We start from the raw sequence: 12115 nt of genomic DNA, 5'->3' as shown, positions 1-12115 counted from the left end.
TATCAGTGTTCATATTCTTTAATGCTCAACCGTTGATAGACCTACATCTAGAGCGAGTCTGACAGCTCATGAAATTTTGTGAAACAAAAAAGCTGTAATAGAGTAAAATCACGCGAAAAAAACAATAACATCGTAATGAAATGGAAAAATTCAAAAGTAAAATGCGTAACAAAATGGAGTAAATGGAAAGAAATTACAAATGTATGAATGTTGAAGAAATTACCCAAACCACACAGCAATACACACACACACAAAAAAAAAAAAAAAAAAAAAAAATCTGTTTAAAACCAAAAGCCGAAGCAAATCTTTACATGACTTGCAATGTTGAAATCGGATGTTGATACATAAAGAATGAGCTTGCATAGTGTCCAGTTTAATATTTCTTTTTATTCTCCATGACAAACACTTTCATGCCAACACCCATAAAGTAGAGCACAAATCGTTCTTGTTTTTGAAGAACTACATCAATATCCGTTTCAACTTTGAAATACGGAGTGTAAGAGAGTTAAAGGTCACAACTATAATGGATGATGGAACTTTCCAAAACAAACAAGATTCACCATAAAATGTGAGGTCGGAAAGCAAAGGGCAAGCAGCGACAGGGCGCCTGCTTCGTGAAAACAAAGAGCACAATAAAGACGAATAATTGAAGGAGAAAGAAACTTTATTATTGAAAACTTTACAGCAAATGGTCAAACGAGCGTCCATAAACTGAAATACAGGCGTCATATTGGCGACAAAGTGAATCGCATACATGTTGAAAGATTCCTGTCATTTCGCGAATGTGTGCAGCGGTGGCGTTAATTTGATCGACAAAGTCATCTGGTGACTCTATCAGCGTCTCGTAAGCGACGCTTTTTAACTTTCCCCAGAGATGAACTTCTAGGCAGGACAGATCGGGAGATCTGAGAGACCAAGAGATGGGCCCCCCGAGGCCGGCCCATCTGTTTGGAAAGGCAATGTTCAGGTAGCTTCTCACTGTCCTGAAGAAATGTGCTGGCACTCTGTCATGTTGAAGCTACATATTTGCTCAAACATATGCTGACACATTTTGTAATAAATCAGGAAGTACATGCTGAATGAAGGTGAAGTACTTCTTTCTGTTTAGGTGGTCTGGTAAAAGGTAAGGTTGAATAAAGTACATTGCGTACATGACCTTTGCAGTCGGCATCTCGAACGTATAGCATGCGGATTAATTGTGGCCCACACATGATTGTTGTGCATATTAAATATGCCGTCACATGTGAACGTTGTGTATGTGTAGAATATAAACGGGCACAAGTTCCAAACAGTGGATGCAGTAAGCTCTGTTTCAGGAACCAACGAGAAAATGCTTCAAGTTGTGGAAAATCCTTTTCATTTAAAGCCTGGACCCGCTAGAGATATTAAGAGTGTAACCTCTCTTCAAGCAACTCACGCCATACCGTCGCTGTCTTGTGTAATATTTTTTAATTGAAACTACAGACATCGGAATTACGAAGATGTATCTCAGATCTTGCAGAGAAATATTATGAATCTGTTTACTTTTCTTTGGAAAGCACTAAAGGTAGGTCGAATCCTAAATTTCTTCGAATTTAAATCCGAATCCTGAAAGATTTTATAATTTTTCAAATCTCTCTCGAATCATTCAAATAAAAATAAGAATTAAAAAACTTAATATTAAAAGTTTTTAAATAAAGCAGAATTTTAAATCTGCGTTTAATGTAAAACAAATGCAGTAATACAATTTTTTAAAAATACAGTTACGTTTATTAAAAAAATGCAAATGAAATTCAGAAAATGAAATACATAATTAGACTCTTGAATTTTAAAATTTATTTTCTCAATATTATTTGATAAGCATATTTGAGTGACACCTCAAATTTCAAATAACAGTTCAAAACTCAGCAACTTTAGCTGAATAGTTCAGCAGGTAGACAAATGGAATCATGTTAGCGTCGAAGCATTTATAAACCATACCATAAGTTCTCAGAAACATATTTATAATAGGTTATGCACGCCCAGGATTATTAAGACTATCCGAGAGCTGTTTTCGAGAATTTTCGAGAAAGCGAAGGTCACCGATTACTTTAATGAGAGTTTTAGCAGGCTTTCGCGGATACCATATTGAAACAGTGTGGCACTTACGGCAGTCCACAGGCTGAATTAAGTAATTCGGATACCACAGGTATTTCAGCCTCACTAGCAGCCGAGGGTTTAAGGTAGCTGAATACTGGCAAATCGACCCGGGTTCGAATCCAGGTGAACTGGCTAGTTGCATAATTGTTTTTCGTGGTTTCCGCCCTATGTAACGTGAATGCAAACCAAGTTTCCTTAAAAATTCCTCCACGAAGTCCTCCTTCATCTCGGACAGAGAGACCTCGTGTGCTTTTCCATTATGAAATAGCTGCTGAAGTTTCAACAATCACATTAAGTTTTAGTGAGTATATACAATTAATATTTCTAAACTTTCGAGATAAAATGTTCTGCGATTTCGTAAGTAAAGCTTCGAATAAAATTCAAATTTCAGAAATTCAGATCGTTTTGAAGATTCGCGAAATCTGAAAGTTTGAAAGACTCATCTTTAGAAAACTAATAATCCAGATCGCATCTAAAGAATAAATGAATTATTTAGGGCTACGTTTTGATCTCAGAATGTTAATTCTCGAATTTAATTGATGAGAAAATCTATATTATTATTTTTATGTAGATCCTGAAAATGAACAATTAGCAAGTATTAGAATAAGTCATTCTTCTTCAAAGTGAGGGCTTTTGTTGCTGGCTTTGGCTTATTATTTTTGTTTATTAATCATAGTTTTCTAACATGCACCGTCAAATGACTAGAATATTTTCAGAAATATGAAGGTAACAACAAATTTTATTGAAATGAAATCGTGATATTCATTCATAAAGAATATGCATGCCCTGACCTTGAGGTAATTATAGCTTTTTAGTCTATTTTCATACTCCTAGACTTTTTTTTAACTGGAGATATTTAAAAATCTGTCGATTCGAAACTTATTGGCTGGAGACCTTTTGGATTCTATCCGAAGTGTTCTATGCCAAAACTGGGGGTGAGATAGCTGTCACAGGTTTTGCCTAAAATAACCAATTCTGTTCAATCGTTTCTCATAACTAACTACCCACCAGCGACCCAGTGTCTAAAGCCGCTCAACGCAGATAATTCGTTCTGAGATTGGCCCCTTTGGCTGAACATGTTGGTTAGATGGAGTTCCCTTATGTATAGCGAAAATACGGGCCAGTTTTTTCCAAAATGTCCTACTCGACTCTTGATCGTCTTTAGGAAGAAACCCCTCGAGTGTTTTGTCCATGGAGGTAGGAAGTTAGATGGAGTGGCCCTAAACCAGTTTCCCCATACCCTGCTTTGAAGCACTGGCGATCTCTCCTTTGGTGACCAAAACATTGGGTAATTTACCATTGAGTTCAATGGGTTTTGACACGATCGGATGTAAATATTTTGTAATTACGTCGTAAATATGCATATAAATGTATATATTTTCTTTTTCTACAATACTTCAGAGTCCTAAGTATACGAAAAGAAAACAGTTTTAAACAACATTTCATTTTGAACGGAATTAAATGCTATACTTTTCACAGAACAATTTGCTCAGAATGGTTTAATTTGAAATATTTTCACAAGTTTTCGTTAATTACTTTAGAAAAAAATTTAAGGTAATTCGGTTTGATTCGGTTAAGGATTACAAAAATTAAGATCAAAGTTTATTAAAGTTATGCATTATTTCTTTTCTATTTATAGAGCTTCTTCCTAAAATACTTTCTCATATATGACATGATTTTTTAGCTTCTGAGACATCTTTTAAATCGAAAAGTATAAGTCAATTTATAATTAATGCTCTATTCGGTCCATTTCAAATTAGAGCACCTTTTAATTTAATAACGAAATACTTTAAATAGTACTTAACTTTCTCTGAACATTTCTGAAAGCGAATAAAGTACGGATTATTTTTTAAATATTATTTAAAACTTTTAACTGACTTATTATAAAATGTAAGGGGAATAATTCTTTTAATTATACTTATTAGATTTTTTTACCCTTGATTTCAACAATACATATTCCAAAACTCTTCTTTATTACTTTCTTAAATACGCATCTCATAGAAATTGCTTTACAATACTTTTTAACAGATTGCTTTCTAGTACGAACAATTCTTGCTTAACTAGTTTTATAACGTATTTGTCAACACGATGTCAATTTATGTTTACAATTAAGCGTTAAGGTTATTATATATTTAGATAATATTTTTTAATCATTATAAATTTAGATATATTTAATAATTAGATTTTTTCACAGTAACTTTCACAGTTGTTTATGAATGAATAAATCCTTCATTTCAAATACATTTATAAATAATTTAATAAATATTTACGTATTTTGTTAAATGCAGATACATGCTTTTTGCAAGCACATGCATAAATACCATTTTTCAGTTCCGGCATGTGGAAATCTTTAATTTCTCGAGCTTCTGAATGTAAATACAAAAACACCCCATCTGGTGACCGAAGCTTCGGAGCGAGTGGCCGGATTGGCCACTCCTTCCTTTCTTACCTCCATGGTTTTGTCATAATTAAGTAGCCAGTCAACCAACCTGTAAATAATCAACATCTGTAATCTGTTCTTTTGCAGGATGGGATTTAATGCCACAAGATCTTTTTACTTCTCCGCTTAAAAGGATCCATGCGAGGTAGGCGTAGCTGTAAATAATCAACGGGCCAAGCTACCTATGCACAAACGCAAATACGTTATCTGAAGCTCCTTCTTTTATGACTCACAGTAACTTCAATGCATTTCTTTTGCTTATCGTAAGTTATTTGTGTTCTTTGTGTCATGTTATGTTTTGTGATGCTCTTCTATTTTTATTACTATATGATTTTTAGTATTCTAGCATTAAGTCATTTTCATACGCACACACACACACACACACACACACATGCACACGGTGTAACACAATTGATGGTCACAGATTCAAGGGTTTACAGTTTTAAGGTAACGCAATTGATCGTCACATTTTGAATTGTAATGAATTCTAGGAGAATACACTACAACAAACAATTTTTTTTATTAATGTATGGCTGAAAGTGACACGTTGAAGCACAAACGCAAGTTAAATTATTTATTTGCGACATCGTTGACAAGGGCTTCTTTATAGTAATGTTTACAATAATTGTTCAAAAGTGCATCTATCGATAATAATACATGCTTGACAAGGGAATGATTGGTTTACAGTTTCAAAGATGCCGGGCTTTTTTTCCTGCAAGGCAAGCTATCTACTATTCCCTAAGATTTTTGACGCTAGAACTACGAATTCAGAAATGGCGCCTTTGAAAACCCTTTGTGTATTGCAAAATTGTAAAAACTTGTTTGCGACATTTCCATACGCATGATTTAATTTTTAACATTGAATTTGGTTCATAAAATGAGAGTTCTCTGATTGCAACTGCAACAAGTAAAAATCAAAAATATTTTAAACTAAATTTGGAAGTGTTAAATTAATTAGGTAAGTACTGCGAGCTGTTTCCATTTACTTTTGCTGTAGATTGTCTTTAACCACATATGTAGTGGTAGATTTGAATATTATGTATGTCATTTTAGTTACCATTTTTCAAAATGCTCTCATTTTTACTTACTAGCAAAAAAGTAAAAAACATAATTGCTGTCAATTTTTATTGTTCGAAGATTTCAGTCTAAGTGTTCGTAGTAACCAAAAGCATACAAAATGTGTTAATTCTGAATTTGCCTACAGGGTTTGCTGTGATTTGTCATTATATTTCTATTGAAACTGTGATGCCCTAAGCTAAATTTCAATTGCAGATTTAAATTCTCATTCTTCATTTATTATTCTCTTTACTATTATTGTTATCCTCAATCTCAAGAATATTTATTAGTTAGTGTCTTTTTTCTGTTTCATTAAAACGATTTTACCTTTTTGAATAAGTTTAATATTCATCTTTTATTTTAAGAGTGTTTACTAGATATATTTTTTATGGTAAATGTGGTATAAAATTAGCAGCTAAAATATGAATTTAAAAGCTTTCCTTTTAATACAAAAATGTTGTTCTTCGTCTCATATCACAATTAATAATTTCACAATTCATAATTTCACATAAGGTATAGAAGACCCCCATATCCATTCCCTGGCATCCTTTCCATCAAATTTGGGTTGAAACTTCTCCGTTCTTGTAATCCCTGGTATCAAGCTCTTAAATCTCTCCTAATCCTCGTCCCTGTGTTGGACCGTTGGCAATGGTTTCGTTGATGAATGGTATAATGACCAAAGGGTGTTGCCCATTCCTGACGAAAGCATTAAAATGCAAATGTCCGATCATTTGAAATAACAATATAGTTTCCACGATGGACATTATAAATTTCTCTGAGATGATATCATGAAGGTCGAACTACTTCAGTTTTGCTATCCCATGGAGTTAATGGTTACCTCAGTATTTGATTGAGTCCAAAAGAATTTTTTGAAGCTCTGGTAAAGAAAAGAATGCTTGTGTTTTCTCTGAGATGATATCATGAGGGTCGAATTGCTTCAGTTTTGCTATCCCTTGGGGTTAATGGTTACCTCAGTATTTGATTGAGTCCAAAAAATGTTTTGAAGCTCTGGTGAGAGCACAAACAGCTGACAAAACAAAAATGCAACTAAGTTTTGTTTTTTGTTGTGATATTTAATTTTTTTCTCTCTTTCATATTCACTGCGTTGTATACGTTACTGCTCTTATCCTGAAAAACAATAACCACATTTCTTTTCTCAATGTTTAATTTTTGCTTCTTATAAAATACGATTGTGACGTCGCTGGCTTGCAAAAACTATAAGAGTTTTCACTGATTCCAGTTACTCCATAAACACCTTCAAGATGAGAGACGAAAATTCCTGTTTCCCAATAAATTTTCAAAATCTTAACATCGTATTTATTAAACAATACTATTAATTCATATTTTTCTTTGGCTGAAAAACCTAAATTATTTAGAAAAAAATCACAACGCCATTTAAATGAGAGCACATTAAAAATGAAAATATGCTCTTGTAGCAGTTGCTGTACTAAAACATTAATCTGTCAAGAAGAAATAATATATATTTGGCACACAAATATATCCGCTATTGGTCTTCGGAAGGAGTTATGGGCCTAGTCTCCGTTCATGGGACCTTTCTATCATCCACTAGTCCTCATAATAAAGTTAAGACGTCCTAAGGTGGAGAGCTACACTTTGATCTTAGCGAAAAGGCCGACTCGCCAAGCTGACAGGTCAGCTTCCATGAGGATCCATGATTCTTCTCTTCTCCCATTAAATTCTGGCATATTGTCACAATCCACAGCGAAAACGCGTCTAAGCAAGTTTTATTTTTACATATTTGTTGATATATTTCATTCATGTATTAATGAGTATGGAAGATTTGCTTCATTAAGCGTATGAAAGGATATGTTATGGATTTTTTTCGTTAACAGGGAATAGCAGAGGATTTATCTAAAATAGCATATGATTTTCATATATTTCTCTTCAAAATTACATCAACTTATTGTAATTTCGACTACGTTGCTTTTTTTTTTTTTTACTTATTGATAAGATAACTGCGCTTTCTTCTGAGGGTAATATAATAATTCAATCGATGTTCGATTATCTCTTGGTTTCATTCTGTCCAGCTTTCGTCTTCTTACTGGTATGCAGTTTTCATTTTTTAAGGTATAGTTGATTTATATTTCCTTAGGTATTTCTTATTTTAATTTTGCCTGATGTAAACTGGCATATGATATTTTTATTTTATTTTTGTTTGTCATTTTTTGATGGCTTGACCTTATTTATTTTATACCTGATTTTGATAGAGAATTTTCCGGGAAACAGATCAGTGGGCCTCCTAGTCCTTTCCTTTACCACCTTCTCGAAAAGACTTACATAGCCAAACAGTATTTTGTTATTGTTGTTGTCTTCTTAATGCTCACTTCTCTGACGTAGTCAGCCCAAGGCCACGAAATTCCTCGTGGCAAGGAGCTCATGATTACGCCTGTCGTTGGCAACAGCCTTGAACACCTAACAGGTGACCGTACGATTTGGCTCAATTCCGCCCCCAGTTTTGATGGAGAGCACTCCGGAGGGGGACGGGTCGAGTCACACGAGAGGGCATTCGGCTCGCCGCATATTTAGAGTGCCGCACCAGCACTATACATTTACAAACATCAATGCCTTCTCCGGGATTCGAACCCAGGCCCTTCGGCATGGCATTCAGCGACGTTATCCACTATACCGGTTGGGCGGCAGACAGTATTTTAAGTGCCCCATACAAGAAAGGCACTATACATTTACAAATATCCATGCCTTCTCCGGAATCTGGACCCAAACCCAAGACCGGCTTCCCTAGCACTATGCCAGTACGACTTATGCCATCTGTATTCTATTTAATAACTACAAAATTCAACGATATATTATACCTAAAAATTAATAACTATATTTACCAATTATTCAAACACCATATACAATCTCTTTCCTCTTAGAAAAGAATACGCCTTCATGCAAAATTATAATGAACGAAAAAATTTCAAGTAAGTATAGATCTACATGTACTGTTGTTGCAAACAATAGTGGCGTTTTAATAGCAACTTATAATATTTAACTTTAACGTCTTAAGCAAACAAAACCAAATGAATGTGACAATAGTGTTGATTACCTGGAAATTAGAATCTAAAAAAATCATCAAAACATTTGATAAATTATCAAAGATTATTAAGATTAATTAAACTATCCGACATTGAAAATGATGAAACTCTGCAAATAGTGAAGAAAAGCCAGAGAAAAAGGGTGGCCAGAAAGTGATGAAACTCGCCAAACAGTGATAGCAGCAACGAAGAATAAGTGATTTTTATTTCGAAATAATATACATAGTACAGAGCTAGAACAGCGTCGGCTCTGTATGTTGTAGGACTACCTTGGACAGCGATACACGAAGCGACACGTCTAGGTACAGAGTCAGTGAGACTACAGATATTGTCCTGAAGAATGGTTCCTCATTTCTTGTCAAACATTTGCCACAGTTCGTCTTCTGAACGCGGCAATGGCAGGATATGCAAATGACGTCCTATCACATCCTATATGTGTTCGATTGGTGAAAGATCAGGAGAAAACGGTGGCCAAAGAAGTATTTGAGCACGTTGCCTGACGCGAGCAGTGTTTGGTTAGCTGATGCGAGCAGTATGCTGCAGATAAAGAGCATTGAGTACTCCCAGAAGGTAGAGGAGTGTCACCGGCCACATCACATCATCCACGTATCGTTGGGCCATCATAGTGCCCTGAATGCGAACTAGAGGTGACTTGGAATTGTACGCAATTGCGCTCCAAAACATAATGCCGAGTTGTCGCGCGGTAAGGCGTTTTATACTTGCTACCGGATTGGACCTGTCTCCATATCGACATCACACTCGTATGCGGCGACTATCATTGAAGAAACAGAAGCGTGACTCATTTAAGAACACGATTCATTCTGTCGCCCAGATCTCTCGAGCCCGGCAACCATTGCAGTCGTTGGTGTCTATGATGTGAGGTCAATCGTAATCTTCTTAACAGACGCCACGAGTGCAGGCCACTAGCCACCAATCGACGGCAGATGGTTCTGGTCGATGTGGGAACATCCAGGATGTTAACATGCTGCAGAATGGAGGTAGAAGTCTTGCGGGTGCGCCCCCACTTGTCGGCGGATGCGTCGATCTACGCGTGCTGACGTCACTCTGGCTGCACCGACATCCCTCGTACTTGCCATATTTCCTCCTCCCAACCATCGTCGCCACAGCCGGTGCACTGTGGACGCGTCCAAGTGTGTATCAACTGAGATTTGCCGTATGGACCAACCTGCTCTCAGTCCGATCATCGTGCTCCTAGTAAAATCGTATGCCTGCTGGAACTGTCTCCGTTGACGACGACCTGACATTCTTTGCTATTACACACGTCCTCTGAGACGAGAACTAATTTTCTATCATGATTTCCCTGGCAGTAATAATGGCACGTAAACTGAACGTTCTATAGGTTCCTTCCCGTGTATCTTCTTCAACGTGCGCTGAAGAGCTGCGCGTTTCACATCATTCGCGTAACTGAGTGACGTGCATGACCCTGAAATTTGCATGATTTCGGGGTAACTCCTTCTTGGTGCTGCATTTTCAGTGTCGGGTAGTGCATCTTTGGGCATATCAATGTCATTCGCTGGAATTCTATTATTCCAAAAACTTCAGAGTGAATGCAATTTTCAACCAGACCAAGAGGATTTAAAATATTTGACAAAAAATTTATATTTTGCATTAAGAATTAATTATAGAAGTATTTAAAAATAAAGTTCCAAATACTGAAAACTTTTAAAAAATTCTGAGAACTGCACATTAGATGATTTTAAAATTTTTATGTTACCTAGGAAAGGATTCATTTAAACGTTGCCAATGAGATAAATAATGGTTGAGTAACATACTTTGTAAATATATAAATACATTATTCCGTGGTGAATATTTTATTAACAAATTTTCCAACGTCACCAGGTGTAGGTCTGTTGATGGCGAGCTGTTGGTCTTTGTATATTCGAATTCTTATCATGAGTGCTGCACGTTTTGAGTTGTCAAAAGTTTCTGGCACTTACTGTACATCCTTTTTATTTTATCAAAACATGTAACTTTAACTTTTGTTTATGCAAATTGTCATACAGTATTGATCTTGTAGTGTAATTTATAGGGTAAAAATTATTGGATAAAGGAAGATCGTTGAGCATTCGTAACAAACAAAACAAGATGTCATTAAAAGGCGAAACAATGAAGAAAAGTCGTACACAATTTAGGTGTTGCTGAATTGGTTGTAAGAACAAAAGCGGGTATTGTAGGTTTCTTAGAAAGCAATAAACAGAGAAACTACGAAAAATGTTACTGTGATACAAGATTCTGCATGTACTCTTTATCCTACCCATTTAATTATATTAATTAGGAAATGCATACAGTGCTCATGATTTGAATTAGTATTGTAGGAAGACAGCAATAAGCAGGCATGAGCTAAAAAAATTAGAGAAATTATAGAAATTATAGCTTGCTCTTTTAAAATATAAATCGTATACATTTCTCCCATATAGAGAGAATAGTAAATAGAGAGAATAAATAGTAGATATCTCTATAGTAAATAGAGAGAATAAATATTAAATATCTCTATAGTAAATAGAGAGAATCATTGCATTTACTTAAATAAAGCAAAATTTTAAACTGGAAAACAGACGAAGGGAAACTAAGAACTGTTTATAAAATAGTCAATGAATACATTAAATTAAAAAATTTGAAGCTTTATTAAATGATAATACTTCAATAAAATAGCAACACTTCAATAAAAAAGTTGCTATAAATCTTCACAATTTAGTAAACTTATTAAAACAAATAACCAACCATAAGGAGATAAAAGATAAACAAATTACGATTGAGTATTGCATAACACAATTTTAAAAATTCGAAACAAGCACAAACAATGGGGAAAAGGTAAATCCAGTGAAATGACTAAATATTTAAAATATTCTAAATTTCTGCATAAAAGTCAGCTAAGCAAATACAGAATTGCAATGAAACAAATTAAAAAACAGGGCTAAATATTTCTGAAATAAAGGCAACGTATTTCGACTTGAATTAATTACCTAAAGATATGACAAAGAGAAATACAAAGAAATCAACAATTACCATTAAATTAAAAAATAAACATATAAATCAAATGGCTACCACATAGAAACGGAATTCAGTTGGGTAAACATTTGAAGAATAAAAGCAAATATTTCATATAGCAATAAAAAACCCTCCATCAAGCAAAAGACAATGGAACAGATATTCTTGTCAATGAAATTATTAAATGTAATATTCGCGATTGTAGCGAAATGCTAGTCATTTAGTAGCAAAGTCACTAAAATAAAACTAGCGGTGAGATAAACAGCGCAGTTGGCTTATTGTTGCTCAAAACGATTTGTGAAATGTTTATGCAAATACTGACAACCCTGGTCTCGGGTAATGTAAAAGCGAAATTTTTGGAATTGGTGTTTAACAAAAGAGAATACTTATTGTTCTGTGCCTCACTGTATCTCAGAGCGTGCCAAAAAATACGAGA

The 12115-nt window shown here is 34.8% G+C and overlaps 1 protein-coding gene across 9 annotated transcripts in view; it reads left to right on the top strand.

Annotated features, from left to right (window-relative positions):
- The window catches only part of LOC118187421 (uncharacterized), a 136432-nt gene that overhangs the window by 103296 nt on the left and 21021 nt on the right, over positions 1-12115 (top strand). For 8 of the 9 annotated variants that reach the window (XM_085808627.1, XM_085808633.1, XM_085808630.1 and 5 more), the window contains one exon: positions 4646-4821. The exons of the other annotated variant lie outside the window; for it this stretch is intronic. The gene's annotated coding sequence lies outside the window, so the exon portion shown is untranslated. The remainder of the gene's footprint in view (positions 1-4645; positions 4822-12115) is intronic. 9 annotated transcript variants of the gene reach the window in all.

This window comes from Stegodyphus dumicola, chromosome X1 (genome assembly GCF_044657685.1).
Source record: "Stegodyphus dumicola isolate Sdum_Otavi_A_Nest chromosome X1, ASM4465768v1".
NCBI classification, from domain to species: domain Eukaryota; kingdom Metazoa; phylum Arthropoda; class Arachnida; order Araneae; family Eresidae; genus Stegodyphus; species Stegodyphus dumicola.
This window is presented reverse-complemented; position numbering and strand designations above follow the sequence as displayed.